At 45.2% G+C, this 16,899-nt stretch overlaps 1 pseudogene; it reads right to left on the reverse strand.

The window, feature by feature from the left end:
- Nucleotides 1-12,546: 12,546 nt before the first annotated feature.
- LOC115862586 (heterogeneous nuclear ribonucleoprotein U-like protein 1 pseudogene) lies at nt 12,547-15,158 on the reverse strand (annotated as a pseudogene).
- Between the last annotated feature and the right edge of the window lie 1,741 nt (nt 15,159-16,899).

Consider the following 16,899-nt stretch of genomic DNA (forward strand, 5'->3'; position numbering starts at 1 on the left):
CTGTTAACACTGGTCTCTAGCTTTGGTAACCTAAGTGTGTTAGTTACCTAGTGCTACCTAACAAATTATCACAAATTTAGTAGCTTAAGCCAACCCACATTTGTTATCTCACAGTTTCTGTCAGTCCAGACACAGCTTAGCTGGGTCCTCTGGTTCGAGTCTCACAAGGCTACAGTCATGGTGTTGCCAAGAACAGTGGTTTCATCTGATCCTCAGCAAGAGAAGGAGCTGCTTCCAAGATCACATGGTTGTTGGCAGAATTCAATTCCTTGTGAATTGTTGGACTGAGGGCCGCCATTTCATGCTGGCTGTGGGCCAGAGGCTATCCTCAGTACCTTGTCACATGGGCATCTCCAAAGTCCAGCTCACAACACAGCAGCTTGCTTCAAATAAGGAGTCTGCTACCAATACAGAAGTTACACTCTTATGTAATATTATCATGCAAGTGACATCCTGTCACGTTTGCTGTATTCTGTTGGTTAGATGCAAGTCACAGTTCCCAGCCACATTCAAGGGGGAGAAATTACACAAGGGGGATTCCTCTTTCCAGACTTCCAGGAGGTAGAAGTCATTGCAGGCCATCTTAGAACCTACCCACCTCACCAGGGAAATAGATTTGAAAAGTAGGAAGGAGTCAGGAAGGCTAGTGCTGGAGCAGAGATCTGAGTGAGCCACAGATTCTGGATGTGCTTGTTGGGAGTTCTTGAACTCTAAATAGAAGTGCATCCTTTACCCACAAGTGCATTCTAAGTGCTTACCATGAACCAGGCCCTGTTCTTGGCATTGGGGATACATCAAACAGAAAGGGAAACTGATAATTGTCAATGAGTAAAAAGTAAATAGGGAAAGGGTATATAAAATAGTAGGAGCATCGGGACTTCCCTGGTGGTCCAGTGGTTAAGATTCCGCACTTCCACTGCAGGGGGCGCAGGTTTGATCCCTGGTCAGGGAACTAAGATCCCACATGTCATGTGGCGCAGCCAGAAAACCCAAAAACTAACTAACTAAATAAATTAATTAAATAGTAGGAGTGTTACAGAGCCCACGCTCACTCTGCTCACTGCAGGACAGGCCAGTAAATCAGGAGATGAATTGTTCTGGCAAGGAATAACGACTTTAATTGGAAAGCTAGCAGACCAAGAAGATGGCAGACTAGAGTCTCAAAATACCATCTTCCCTCAGTCCAAATTCGGTCTCCTTTTATACAGAGGAGGGGGAGGGGGAGAGGCCCACTGCGGTGCTGACCAGTGGCTGAGCGGAACTGCTATAGGTCGTGCCTGTGCCTCCCCTATTACAGGAGGGGAGTGAAATTTTAGATACAGTAGCTAAGAAAGGCCTCCAAAGTGACCTCTGCATAGAGACCTGAAAGAAATGAGGGACCTAATAATGCACGTGTCCAAAAACAAAAAAACTATTCCGGGCAGAGGGAACAGCAAATGCAAAGACCCTAAAATAGGCAGTGTGCCTGGAATGTTGGAGACCAGCAAGGAAGGTGTACTCTCTATTGCCGAAAAACAAACTACCTCCAAAATTTACTGACTTAAACCAACAATAAACACTGTCTCACATAGTGACTATGGGTCAGGTTGGAAGCACCATTGGAGCTGCACTCCCCCTTACTGCGGCTTCTTTCCCCTTGCCCTGCCCTTTCCAAAACCTTTGTCCACCCAGGGCCTCTTTCCCAACCCCATCAAGCCAGAGCCCAAGTGCCTTTTGCACTTATTGGAAGGTACCCCCTTGCCATGGCCTCTTCTGTGTAGGGACCCAGAAGCAGAATGTAAGATGCCTGGCACCTCCTTCAAAATGGTGGCGCCCAGGATGCCCTACCTTAACGCTAATAAAAACTGGTTGCAGGGCGCTGCTATCTTTCTTATGAGCGACAACATGTTGATTAAGAGGAGACGCTGGCTGTTGTATTGATGCAGAAGTGGCAGCGCCAGAGCTGGAGTCCCTGAAGAAAGGATGGGAGCAGGTTGGTATCAGTCGCCTATCCTCCCTACAAGCAAAAACTGGGCCAGAAAAAGATTGGGGAATTGCCAGAAATATCCTTGATAATGGTTGCCCCCAGGGAGCCAATGGGCGCAGCTACCTGCTTCACCACCATAGACCCACCTGCAAAGACTGTACACAAATGTCTATAGCAGCTGTATTTGTTATAGCCCAAAACAGGAAATAATCCAGTGTCCATCAATAGATGAATGAATAAACAAAGTATGGTATACAATGGAATGCTACTCAGCAATAAAAAGGAATAACTATTCATACAACAATATGGATGTCTCAAACTATGCTGAGTGAAAGAAGCCAGATTTTTTTTTTTTTCCTCCGCAGGGCGCAGCTTGCAGGATCTTAGTTCCCTGACCAGGGATCGAACCTTTGCCCCCAGCAGTGGAAGTGATGAGTCTTAACCACTGGACGGCCAGGGAAGTCCCAAAAAGCGTACATTCTGTATGATTCCGTTTATATGAAACTCTATATAGAAAGCAGATCAGTGGTTGTTTGGGGGATGGAGTTTTGCCCGGTGTGGGAGGGAGAGTTACAAAGTAGCACAGGTAACCTTTTGGGGTGATGGGTATGATCAAATATTGGTTGTGATGGTTATACGTGTGTATGTATATGTTGAAACTTATTACACTGTACACTTTAAATATGTGCAGTTTATTGTATGTCAATAACATCTCAGTAAGTAACAGGGTAAGAAATAAATCTTTAAAACAATTATTTTACAATGAAATAAACAATTGTTATTTTAATATTTTATTTTAATTTTTAATATCTATATATTTGAATATTCGAAAGTATCCATGCATTTTACATACCTTAATTTGTGTAAAAAACCTGATCTTCAAAAAAAGTCCTATCACACATGTGAAGCATTAATGTGAAAATCGTCCCCCTGAATTTATTTAAAAACCATGTCTGCTTTCAAACTCTAAGTATAACCTATTACTGGCATATTTTAATAGTCTGAGAGGCTTTTTCATCAGGAGCCATCCTGATGTGGGACTTCAGATGCACTGTGTTTTCAGATATGTCTGGTAGGTGGGAAGGAGAGAGTTGGGGCAGGACCAGTTACATAATTTGTGGACCTAGGGCAAAATGAAAACGTGGGGCTTCTTGTTCAAAAATTACCACAAATTTCAAGACAGCAACAGCAGAGTGTTAAACCAAGTGTGGGACCTTCTGAGTGTGGGGCTGTCTGCAGCTATACAGGTTGCATGCCCATGAAGCCAGCCCTGGGTAGAGGGGAGTGTCCTGGGTAATCTGTTAAGACCTGAGTGAGTTGCCTTGCCATGGCAGTCACTGTGCGTGTTGATGCTTAAAATTCCCTGGGTCTCTTAGTGCAGGAGTAATGGAAGTGGAGGTCCTCCATTGGAAGTCAGTAAAAATGTCTTACACAAGAGTCAGTTCCTCAGAAGTTACCCCAAGATCATCCCGTTTGTAACCTCCTTCACGTTCTCTTCCTCTGTTACCCCTCTAACTTTGTATTATGAAAACTTTCAAATATACAGAAAAGTTGGAAGAATTGTCGAGTGAACACTCATATACCACCATTAACATTTTACCCTATTTGCTTTTTTATCTTTCCATCTATCCATTCATCAGTCCCTCTCAATTTTTCATTCATTTCCAAGTAAGCTGAAGAAATCGGAATATTTTATAAGTGTACATTTGCTGAATTTAAACAAATGCATGCACTTGTATAACCCAAACCCTTCTGTAAAGCCCTTTTAATCTCAAGAAACTTTTACCTCCTGGTTCTTTATTCACCTTCTCTGTCCTTTCTCCTCAAAACCTTGTTTCCTCTTCTTTCTAACAGACTTTGCAAATCTGTTAAACCCAGAACCAGAAGGAACTCAGCAGCTAATCCCCCTTTCTCCCTAGGAAGTGTTAATCATCTCTGAAACAGCAGATTTAGTGCTTTAGAGCTTGGTGAAGAGCCAGACAGTATTTTCAGCTTTGCAGGCCTGGCCTTACAGTCTGTCACAACTACTCAACTCTGCCCTTGTAGTGTAAAACCAACCACAGACATTACATAAACAAATGAGCATGGCTGTGTTCTAATAACCTTATTTACAGACACTGAAATTTGTGTTTCATGTAATTTTCACATATCACAAAATATTTATTCTTTTTGATTTTATCTTAACTACTTAAAATTATGAAATCTTGGGCTTCTCTGGCCGTGCAGTGGTTAAGACTCTGCACTTCCACTGCAGGGGGCATGGGTTCAGTCTCTGGTCAGGGAACTAAGATCCCACATGCCGCCAGTGCAGCCAAAAAAGTAAATAAATAAAATAAAATTATGAAATCTATTCTTAGCCATAAAAAACAAAGGGATTTCCCTGATGGTCCGGTGGTTAAGACCCCATGCTCCCAATGCCGGGGGCCCGGGGTTGATCCCTGGTCAGGGAACTAGATCCTGCGTGCCACAACTAAAGATCCCGTGTGCCACAACTAAAGATCCTGTGTGCCACAACTAAGAACTGGCATAGCCAAGTAAATAAATAATATTAAAACAAAACAAAACCAAGCAGCAGGCTGATTTAGTCTGTGGGCTGTAATTTATTAATTCCTGCTTTAGAACCTCACTTCTCCTAAGGTGTCCTCAGACTAGCCCTATGGCAGCTTATTTGAAAGAGATTCTCTGGTCCCACCCCAGACCTCCTGAATCAGAACCTGTATTTTCACTGATTCCTGGATGATTCTTGTTCACATGAAAATTTGAGAAGCACTACCCCATAGCTTGGGTTTGGAGACTAGAATGCCAGAGGCTGAATTCATCCACTCTTACTGGATGAGTGACTGATGGTAAGTTACCATAATTGCAGGTTTAAAAATAGAATTCTACTTATTAGTAATTATGAGACAAATTAACAATTACTGATACAGATTGTGCACCTAAAAAATTGTGAAGGAAAAAACCCTAGCACAATATGGGAAAATGAAAGAGTTGTGAAATGAATGTTATATCTGATTGTTCACTTTACGTGTGGAATAAACTCTTAGAAGATATATACTGGCAAAAACTCCTAAATATTTATATGCTTTAAAGAGACAAACAAACCTGATCTTACTAACAATTTAAAATATTATAGTGGTACAATTTGTTTTTAATGTGATATTGAATAGAGATAAAGTATAGTGAATACTGAGGTGTGCCATCCATCTCTCTCCCTTTCAGGGCCAAAGCACCCATCCCCCTAGCTGCTGGGATTGTTGGCCGCTGACAACTCACAGCTGAGTCCCTCTTCAGCCATTGCAAAGGTACAAACACCCCACCTCCTTGCCATTTTTCGGGAAATCACTGACAGCCATCTTAGTTTTACACCACACCTGAATATCCATTTGGTGTCAAGGAACCCAGGATCCGACACAGATCAACAGGATATAGAAAGGACATCAGCAAAAGCAATACTACTGCAGTAGTGAAGACGCTCTTGTCTGAAAGCTAAAGAAACCAACTCTGGCTACCTTCAGCAGAAAAGGCAGTTAACCAGAATACTAAGGTAAGGAGTGGGTTGAAGAAAACCCTGGACAACAAGAATTATCTAATAATCAGCTAGGGCTGTTTGGGGAATGCTTGAACCTTCATATTGTGGCAACTCCCAGGCTAGGCATGTCTCCCTTCCAGATTTCAGACTGCCAGGAGAGGGAAGGTGACTGGCTGAGCTTGGGGTGAGGGCAGCTCTGGCAGGGTCGGGAAGTAGGGGAAAGGGGAGGTGGTGGACAAGACGTAGTCAAGACTACTTATAGGGTGACCAACTGTGCTGGTTTCCCCAGGACTATCCCGGTTTTAGCACTGAAACACCTGCTTCCCGGGAAACCCCTCCTCAGGACATGCAAAGGTCCCAGTTTTTGCAATGGGTGCAAAGATTGTGGGTAAAGTAGAAAACTGATATGGTGGTCCCCAAAATAGGAACTGCTGAAAGCAACAGATTTTAGTGTCAAATGATACAGCAGAGATTTTTTTTGCCTTCCATACTGCCCCTGACTGCTGATGTTGATAACCATGATTGGTAGTTCACAATAAGGAATCATTCATTGATGCATCACTCTGAGTAACGCAACTTAAGTGTATTGTAATTAGGAGCCGTAACTGTCTTTGCCTGTGCCTGTGGATTAACTCACGCTTTGTATCAAGTAGTGCTAGTTTTAACTTCTGACATTGTGAATACTGTGATAATGTTTTCTAAGATTTTAGATAATGAAAAGAATGGTTACGATACCAACACCAGCATAACCCAGACCAAAAAAAGGCTAAGTGAATGTGTTCTTTTTTTTTTTTTTTTTTTTTTGCGGTACGTGGGCCTCTCACTGCCGTGGCCTCTCCCATTGCAGAGCACAGGCTCTGGACGCGCAGGCTCAGCGGCCACGGCTCACGGGCCCAGCCGCTCCGCGGCAGGCAGGATCCTCCTGGACCGGGGCACGAACCCGCGTCCCCTGCATTGGCAGGCAGACTCTTAACCACTGCGCCACCAGGGAAGCCCGAATGTGTTCTTTTAATGACAAATGGAAGGACACATGGATTAGGGAGATAAATAACCAAAACAGAGACTACTGAACAATATGGAGAAAATTCAGGATTGAGTATTCGGGAGAAAGGTATGTAAAAGTACACACGGTGGCAATCTCACAAGTCTGGGAAAAGACAGGTAAGTACTTTTAACTTTGTCAAGGTTTTTCAGCTCCCCCAAAGACACCAATAAAAATAGTGGTGGTGAATTGGCTTAGGTATACCAAACACACATCATCATCATTCCTTTGACTGCTCTGTGAAACCAGGTACAGTTCAGGTGCAGTTAATTTTCCGAACTCAGAGCTTGCAGCTAAAACGTCCCGTGGGCAAGCTAAAGGGGAAATTTTGACAAGATATGTTGGTCCCTTACAGTCTAAAGCCTATTTTGTCAGATCTTGCCAGCCATCATGATCAGCTTTCTACAGTTTATCAAGTGGTGTGTGGAGTCATGGTAACAAAAATTTCCCCCTAGTTCTTAGGTACTCGAAAAATGGAGTTTCAAATCATCTTCTTGATTTCTATGAAGATTTTAATGAAACCACACCCACACAAACATAAAACGAAAGGGTGTTGATATCTTGTTCAATTAATAACTAGATTTTGTTCATCTATCTGCACATTTGGCAGACAATGTAGATGTAATTTTTGTAAATTCCATTCAGTCCCTAAACTTTTCACCGAAGAAAATAAGAAGATATTAGGGACTTCCCTGGCGGTCCAGTGGTTAAGAGTTCACCTTCCAATGCAGGTGGTGTGGGTTTGATCCCTGGTCGGGGAGCTAAGATCCCACATGCCTCGTGGCCAAAAAACCAAAACGGAAAATAGAAGCAATATTGTAACAAAGTCAATAAAGGCTTTAAAAATGGTCCACATCAAAAAATCTTTATAAAAAAAGGAAATTAAAAGATTTCATCTGCAACACTGCAAAAAAAGGGGATGTGATTTGCTTATCTGAATACTGAGGCTTTCATAATGAAAGGTTTTGGTTATTTCTCGATTTCTTCAAAACATGCAGAAGCACTTGGTAAGATTTTAAGCTTTAAAGAAATGGACAGAGATGGCCTCCTTAGACATATGTGTACCAGATTGCTATTGATGCTAGCCATAGAAAAGATGTTAAACTGTCTTACTGTAAAATTATATTTTCCAAGTGTGGAACAAGCATGTCCTTCTCTAATTTGGAGAATGAGGATGAGAATGGAGAAAATGATTATAGTAAAACAAAAGATAAATGCTGTTTCTCCAGAATTGTTTGATGATCTGGTTACATAGAACTTTCTCAATTTCTTGGCTGAAACTGTTAACTTCAACTTCACAAGTTCAAATTACCTTTCTCATTTTCCCTGAGAGGGGTTAACTTAAAGTGACATTCAAACACTGAAGTGCTTAAAAATTGTGGACATTTTAGACATGGATAGCCTCTGATGAATTTATAGATCCAAGACCCAGCAAACAGCTGCTTTACTAACATAAGCCTTTTAGATACAAAGTGGATAGACATTTTTAGAGAGCTGGAAATGAATTCATCCAAATCTAAAAACCTGCTGTTGCTAGTAGATAAAATCATTAAGTATCCCACGCTCATATGCTTTTGTTTAGAAGATATTTGGCTTGCTGTCATCAAATTGGGGTGACACCAGGAACTAGCATAACGTGGGCTTGATAGGAGCAGAGCTCCAAGTCAAAGTGAATTTTGTATGTAGTCAGTTTTACCACTACTGTTCATACAAGAAAAGAAGTATGTCTTGAAGGCCACAGGCAGTTCAGAGAAATATTGTCAAAGAAAACAGAGTAAAAACATCCCACTATATCATGAGACAGAAATATTTCCTTTTTAAAATTAAATATAGGTATTATCTTTTTCATTAGGTCTATTGCATTTATGTTCTCCTTTTAAAGTCTTAAACTTGGGGCTTCCCTGGTGGCGCAGTGGTTGAGAGTCCGCCTGCTGATGCAGGGGACACGGGTTCGTGCCCCGCTCTGGGAAGATCCCACATGCCGCGGAGGGGCTGGGCGCGTGAGCCATGGCCGCTTAGCCTGCACGTCCAGAGCCTGTGCTCCGCAACGGGATTATATACTGTAGACTATACATTAACATAGCCCACAGATTTTAAATATCCAATGGAGAGTTTTTAAAAAGTTAAACTGTTGTATCAGAGGAAAAAAAGAAACATAAAATATTGGGGTTTCTTCCTTGCATGAAGTATGTTTAATTTGTTCTACTATTAATTACTACTAATTATCACAATTAACTGATTCTAGTGTTTTACTCAGACCATTGCATGATTTGTCCCTGCACCCCTCACCCTATCTCTCTCCATCCCTTTATACTGTCTTTTCATTAGAGCACTCACCTGTGTTTTAAATGTTTAACGTTGTCTATTGCTCAACTAGAACATAAGCTATTGAGACCCATCTGTCCTGTTCACTGCTGTGTGCCCCGCTTCTAGAAGTGTCCAGCACTCAGCAGGAACTCAGGCAGTATTTCCTGAATGAATTAAGTGATGTGCACAAGGCCACATTCTGAGCCACAGGAGAAGCCAAGAGTTAACAAGCTCAAGCTCTAGTCCTTTTTCTTGGTATAAATAGGTGTCATGAATCATGCACTCATTTTGTACTCAGAGGAGGTAAGATTTAGTTGTAAAGGGTAGAATAAAATGAGATACAGTTGGGATTTAAAAAGAGCTGCTTACAAGCTCTGGGATCCCAGGGCAGGCCTCAGTTTTTTTTTGGTTTTTTTTTTTTTTTTTGCGGTACACGGGCCTCTCACTGTTGTGGTCTCTCCCGTTGCGGAGCACAGGCTCCAGACGCGCAGGCTCAGCAGCCATGGCTCACGGGCCCAGCCGCTCCGCGGCATGTGGGATCTTCCCGGACCAGGGCACGAACCCGTGTCCCCTGCATCGGCAGGCGGACTCTCAATCACTGCGCCACCAGGGAAGCCCAGGCCTCAGTTTTATGGCATGTAAAATGGGGACAATAGACGCCTCCAGAACTGGAGCCCCAGGATGTAACATGGAAGCATCAACCCCTGTCTTATTTATTTATTTATATATTTTTTAAAATTTTTGTTTTTTTATTTTTATTTTTTGGCTGCATTGGGTCTTCATTGCTGCACGTGGGCTTTCTCTAGTTGCTGTGAGCGGGGACTACTCTTCATTGTGGTGCGTGGGCTTCTCATTGCAGTGGCTTCTCTTGTTGCAGAGCACAGGCTTTAGGTGCACGGGCCTCAGCAGTTGTGGCATGTGGGCTCAGTAGTTGTGGCTCACAGGCTCCCGGGCTTAGTTGCTCTGTGGTATGTGGGATCTTCCTGGACCAGGGCTCGAACCAGTGTCCCCTGCATTGGCAGGTGGATTCTTAGCCACTGCGCCACCAGGGAAGCCCTCTTCTTTTCTAATATATATATTCAATGCTATAAATTTCCTTCTAAGATCTGCTTTCACTGTATCCCACAAATTTTGATAAGCTGTATTTTCATTTTTATTGAAGATATTTTAATATTTCTGAGATTTCTTTGACTTGTGTGATATTTAGAAGTGTGTTGTTTAATCTCCAGGTATTTTGGGGTTTTTCAGCTATCTTTCTGTTGTTAATTTCTAGTTCAGTTCCACTGCGGTGTGAGAGCATACATTTTATGGTTTCTATTTTTTTTTCTTTAATTTTATTTATTTATTTTTGGCTGCGTTGGATTTTCATCGCTGTGCGCGGGCTTTCTCTAGTTGCGGCGAGCGGGGGCTGCTCTTCGTTGCGGTGCAAGGGCTTCTCATCGCGGTGGCCTCTCTAGCTGCAGAGCACTGGCTCTAGGCGCGCGGGCTTCAGGAGTTGTGGCTCGCGGGCTCTAGAGCGCAGGCTCAGTAGCTGTGGCGCACGGGCTTAGTTGCTCCGTGGCATGTGGGATCTTCCCGGACCAGGGCTCGAACCCGCATCCCCTGCATTGGCAGGCGGATTCTCAGCCACTGCGCCACCAGGGAAGCCCTGGTTTCTATTTTTTTAAGTTTGTTAAGGTATGTTTTAAGGCCACAGATGCTTGCTGTGTTTATCTTGGTGAGTGTTCCTTGTAAAATTGAGAAGAATGTGTATTCTACTGTTGTTGGAAGAAGTAGTCTATCGGTGTCAATTATATCCAGTTGATTGATGGGGCTAGAAGTCAACTGTGTCCTTACTGATTTTCCATTATTAAAAAAAGGGTGTTGAAGGAATCCAATTATAATAGTGGTTTTATTTATTTCTCCTTGTAGTTCTAAAAGTTTTTCCCTCACATATTTGGATGGTCCATTGTTAGGTACATATAAAGATTACTACTGTTTTGTTACACCTGTATCATTATGTAATGGCCCTCTTTATCCCTGATAATTTTCCCTGATCTGAAGTCAGCTTCCTCTAAAATTACTACGGCTGCTCCAGCTTTTTTTTTTTTTTTTTTTTTTTTTTTAATACATGGTCTTCTCAGTCCCTCCCCTCCCCCGACTCAATTTTGAATGAAGACGTGGATTTTGAAAGCTAACACCTTGTACTCTTACTTGGCGTCACTTTGATATTGTTTTGTTTTTGTTTATTTTGCGGTACGCGGGCCTCTCACTGCTGTGGCCTCTCCCGTTGCGGAGCACAGGCTCCGGACGCGCAGGCTCAGCGGCCATGGCTCACGGGCCCAGCCACTCCGCAGCATGTGGGATCCCCCCGGACCGGGGCACGGACCTGCGTCCCCTGCATTGGCAGGTAGACTCTCAACCACTGCGCCACTGGGGAAGCCCCCAGCTTTCTTTTGATTAGTGTTAGCATGCTATACTTTTCTGTATTTTTTTTTTAAATCAGGGTTGAAACCTTGCTTCCTTCCTGCTAGGAGGTGCCATGTCATTTATTGAAACAAAACAAAAACAAAACAAGACAGAGCAAACACATTTCTTAATAAGTGCAGTTTGTTAAAGTCCTGTTAAAACATATGGGTCAAGGGGAAGTAAAAATAATCAGAGGATCACTGTAGGAAAAACCTTTAGGTCTGGCACCTGGGAGACCTCTGGAGAGGAGGCAGTGAGAAACTTCATGTTCTGAAAGGAAGGAACCCCCCAACTCCCTTCTTCCCTCTCACCCGATTAATCCCACCAGAAACCACCAAGATGCCTGGAATAAAAGGTTTCAAGTTCAATAGTCACACTCTCTCCAAATACAAAAGGCAGGTACAATTCAACTCAACACAGAAGGTTGTGTGCAAAGTTACGGGAAACTGAGACATTGTATAAAAAGTTAGGTTAAAGATGATTCTCTGGTTTTGTTTTGTGTGTGTTTTGTTTTGAGGGTGTGGCTCTTCCTCCATCACCTGAACTCAGCAAAGAAATGGTTATCCTGATGAAATATCAACAGCTCACCCACAGTAAAAAGGGACAAATTCTAAAAATTAAAAAAAAAAGCATAATTACCAAAAAAAATCTGTCACTTCTTCCTCCTGCTGCATTTTGCTTTTTTAAACTTGTGTGTTTTTAAGTTTTTGATTTTTTTTAAATCCTGAAAGTAGACAGTAAAACAGCTCCTGGAAGAATTTACAACCAACTGCATGAGAATCTGGGAAGCTGAGGGGCTGGAGCAGGGCTGGGACCAGAGGACAGGAAGGGGCCCTCCCCACAGCCCTGTAGCCTCACTGTACAACCAAGGGAAGGGGCGTCTTTAGTCTAAAAGGAGGAAGGGAGGAAGAGGGAGAGGAGTGGGGTGGGGGGACAAACAAAATAAAAGGTCTGGGCTTCCCTGGTGGCGCAGTGGTTGAGAGTCCGCCTGCCGATGCAGGGGACACGGGTTCGTGCCCCGGTCCGGGAAGATCCCACATGCCGCGGAGCAGCTAGGCCCATGAGCCATGGCCGCTGAGCCTGCGCGTCCAGAGCCTGTGCTCCGCAAAGGGAGAGGCCACAGCAGTGAGAGGCCCGCATACTGCAAAAAAATAAAAAATAAAAGGTCATTGTTGCCTGTTTGAATCCAGAGGAAAATGCCGGCCCTGTGTGGGGTAAGAGCCCCTTGGAGGGGAGGCAGCCCTGGGAGGACCCGTCCCCCAGCACCACATGACCCGGTGGGGTGGACAAGGGGGGCCAAGGTGGGCGCTGGTGGAGGAAGCCGGCAGGGGCCTCCAGGACACACTGGCTACTGTGTGCTTGTGCTCCCCTGTGTGTTCCCGGAGTAGCTCCCGTAGTCACAGTTACCGTAGTATGGCGGCCACTGGCCCTGGTTCTGATTGTACTGGTTCCACTCCTGGGCATACTGTTGGTACTGGTTATAGCTGGGCTGAGGGTAGGTCTGTGCGGTGGGGGGCGGCGGAGGGGTGTAAGGGGCTGGGTTGTAGCTGCCATAGCTCCCATAGGTGTAGGCAGGTGGTGGCGGAGGTGGAGATGGTGGAGCTGTGTAGCCCTGGCTGTAAGCTCCCTGGTTGTAGGGATGTGGCTGGCTGTAACTCGGCTGTGGAGGGCTGTAGCTGTTGACAGTAGGAGTGCTGGTATTGGTGCTCGAGCCAGGGATGTTGCTGTTCTTAGCATAGCTGCCAGCACCTGGAGGGTTCCGAGCAGGGCTGTAGCTGGGTGGCGGTGGTGGCGGTGGCTGCTGTGGTGGTGGCTGTTGCTGGGGAGCCCTGTTGTAGCTGCCTCGGGTATTGGAGTTGTTGTTATCCCGGCTGTTGTTACCCCAGCGGTTCTGGTTGTAGCCACCACCTCCACTGTGGTTGAAACCTCCTCGGTAGCTGCCTCTTCTGCTGCCTCCTCCCCGATTCTGGAAGCCTCCTCGGTTGCCCCTGGGGGGACCTCGGGTGTCATAGCGCTGGAAACGGCCGCCACCCCCACAGCCCCGGAAGCTACCACCGCCTTGGTTGTCAAAGCGCTTTTCAGGGTGTGGCCCAGACTTGCGGCCTTCCTCATTGTATTGCCTCACCAGCTTGTCTGCTTCCTCTCGCTGCAGCTCAATGAACAGCACCTCGTCCAGGAAGTCCCCAACACCTGGCAACATGAAGTTGGCTTTCATTTCTAAGACCGCGTGATATGGGACATCCTTCGCTTCTTCGTCGTTTCGCTTTATCGTTCGGTCTTTTATGTCCTCATCAGTGGGACAAATAGCAATAGCTTTGCGCTGGAAGCCTTCAAATGGTCTCATTTTTCATCTCTGGGCTGACCCATAAACATTTGTCTGATCTAGGATATAGCTGCGTTTCTTTCGGGCAGTGATCTGCATGAGGCGGTTGAGGCGCTGGGTGGCCTGCTGGATCAGGACGTCTCAGCGGCTGGCGTAGTTCCTCTGACGGCGTAGGCCCATCGCTCGCATCTTATCCATGATGGCATTGGTACCCAGGATGTTGTACTTCTTGGAGGGGTTGGAGGCTGCATGTTTGATGGCCCATGTGGTCTTACTGGTGGCAGGCAGGCCCACCATCATCAGAATCTCACACTCTGCCTTGCTCTTTGGTCCGACAGTGCCCCAGATTCGCTCACTCAGGGGAAGGTGCTGGATGAAGGTGTAGCCTGGGAGGACGTAACAGTAGGGCTCTGCCCTCTGCCCGAAGTTGAACTCCACTGCACAATTCTTCACCAGGACATGAGGGTAGAGGGCCTGACCCCCTAAGTCTCTCTTCTGGATTCGGAAGGCAGTGCCCATCCACTTCCCATTTTTGGTGAAGGAAAGTTCCACATCATTTCCACATTCAAAGTCCTCAAAGCAGCCAATCACATCATTCTCTGCAAACTTGTCTCCGTAGTTTTCAAACCAGCTGTTGATGGACTTCTTCCCAGTGTCTCCATAACCATAGGAGAAAGGCTCTTTGCCTAGCTGAGTGCTGCAGGAGTCCAGGGACCAACCAATACAGACAACGTGTGGGTCGGGCTCTGTAGATGGAAGGTGCTTCACAGAGACTTCCTCATTGATCTTTATCTCAAAGCACACACGGCCCCTTCTGACCCCATAGCTGGCACGGGCTGCTGACCACAGGTACGCAAAACCTTCAGTTGTGAGTGGGCAGCCACTACTCCGGTCTCAGGCCATCTTGAAGTGGAGGTCGCAGTTATATGTGTCGATGGCAGCAAGGGTGTTGTCAAAGTCATCTTCATCCTCTTCAGCGGGAGGCTGAGGAAAGCGGCCCCTCCTATCCTCCTTGTGCTCGAAATACCCCCGTCCCCGGTTTTCTTCATAAGTCCTCTTGCGACTCTGGAACTGCTGTCTGTCTGGTTTGGGTTGAGATGCTTCGGGCGGGAGGAAGCTGGTGGGTGCTTCTTGCTTCATCTCTGTCTTCACTTCTACTGGGCGATAGGCCTGCTGCTGCTGGTCCATTTCCAGTGTTCTCCTCTCGTAGCCTGACTCGTTCTCTTTCTTGGTGACCTGCATCTCATAGAATTGGTTCTGCATGATAATATTGTCCATGACATCGCCTCGTTGTTGTGCCCGGGTTGCCCCAGTTCGTCGTCGGCCTTGAGCTCCCGCTCGTCGTCGGGCTCCTCGGCCTCCAGCGCCGCCTGCAGCCGCTCAGCAAGCTCGGCCTTGAGGCCACGAGTGTCTAGGCCGCGGCGCTGCAGCTCCTCGCGAAGTTCGTTCACCTTCAGTCGGCGTACATCCATGGCCCGGGCCCCCGGGGCGGCCCCCAAGCCCAGCCCGGCCTCCCAGGGCTCAGTCGCCCTTAAACCTTTCCTGTCAGGAGGCAAAGGAGGAAAGGGGAGGCCCCCACTCCACTCTCTCTATTTTTTAAATTTTATTTTTTATTTTTGGCTATGTTGGGTCTTTGTTGCTGTGTGTGGGCTTTCTCTGGCTGTGGCGAGTGGGGGCTACTCTTTGTTGCGGTGTGCAGGTTTCTCATTGCAGTGGCTTCTCTTGTTGCGGAGCATGGGCTCTAGGCGCCTGGGCTTCAGTAGTTGTGGCACGTGGGCTCAGTAGTTGTGGCACGTGAGCTCTAGAGTGCAGGCTCAGTAGCTGTGATGCACGGGCTTAGTTGCTCTGTGGCATGTGGGATCTTCCCAGGCCAGGGCTTGAACACGTGTCCTGCATTGGCAGGCAGATTCTTAACCACTGTGCCACCAGGGAAGCCCCACTTTTCTCTATTTTTGATTTTATCTTTGATATGTAAAGTGGTTATTGATATAATTGGATTAATACCTATCATATTTGTTACTGTTTTCTATTAATTGTCTCTGTTGTTGTTTTGTTTGTTTTTGTTTAAACCTAGACTTCATGTGCTGGGTAAAAGGAACACTGGTAAGACCTTTAGTGATGTGGTGATAAGGTGTAGGGGGAGGGTTTATGTTCTATAGTCCTGTGATTAAGCTTCAGTCTTGGTGAAACTGCCACTGGACTGTGAACTTTGCCAGTGCCTCTCAGTCTACCTCCCTCCCTCTGGTGGGACAGGATGGCTAGAGTGGGCTGGAGCTGAGCATTTCTTTTCCCTCAGGTTGGTTAGACACTAATGAAACCTCAGTAGGTTATAGGCTCTGGTACAATAGTTTCTCTTTGCGGCATGCCTTATTAAGAACAGAATGCTTTGAGAATGTTTCAAAATAGCGACTTTCCCCCTCTCTCTGCCAGAAACACAATGGAGATTTTTCTCCAGTCTTAGTGAGGACTTAGTGAGGACTTGATTGGGCTCCTGGAGGTAAAGCTCATAAAAGTGCAGGGACTTCTTAAAGACTCGGACCCCCTTGGAGCATTTAACTCTCAGATTTGTCCACACTGAACCTCCTGCAATTTTTCCATTACAGTTTAGGTTTTCCATCTCCTGTACTGGTTCCCACAGAGGTTTCTGCTAATGTGCCTATGCTCTGGTAAGTTGTGATTCTCTGTATCCACCTGTCTGTGGGCAGCAGTTTACCCTGTGACCTTAACTCTCTGATGGATCTATGGAAGAGTTGATTTTCAGTTCATTCTGCTTTTTACTTGTTGTTATAATGGATTGATGACTCCCAAGCTCATTATGGACTAGAAACTGGAAGTCTTATCTCTAGTTGATTTTTTGTAGTGACACGTTTTGATTCCCTCCTCATTTCCTTTTTTGTGTATTCTATAAATATTTTCTTTTTGGTTACCAGAGGGATTACATATAACATCCTAAAGTTACAACAATCTATTTAAAATTGATACCAACTTCAATTGCATACTAAAGCTCTATTCCTTTACAGTTGGCTCCTTCTCTTTATGTTATTGATATCACAAACTGAATCTTTATATATTGTGTATACTTTAACCTAGATTTACAATTACTTTTATGCATGTTTTTTAAATCTTGTTTAAAAAATCCCCAAATTTTTCAAATCAAAATTACATTAATGCTGCTTTATATTTATCCATGTATTTACCTTTATCAGCGCTCTTAATACTTTTTTTTTTTTCTTTCTGCGGTACATGGGCCTCTCACCGCTGTGGCCTCTCCCACTGCGGAGCAC

This window comes from Globicephala melas, chromosome 19 (genome assembly GCF_963455315.2).
Source record: "Globicephala melas chromosome 19, mGloMel1.2, whole genome shotgun sequence".
Lineage (NCBI taxonomy): Eukaryota > Metazoa > Chordata > Mammalia > Artiodactyla > Delphinidae > Globicephala > Globicephala melas.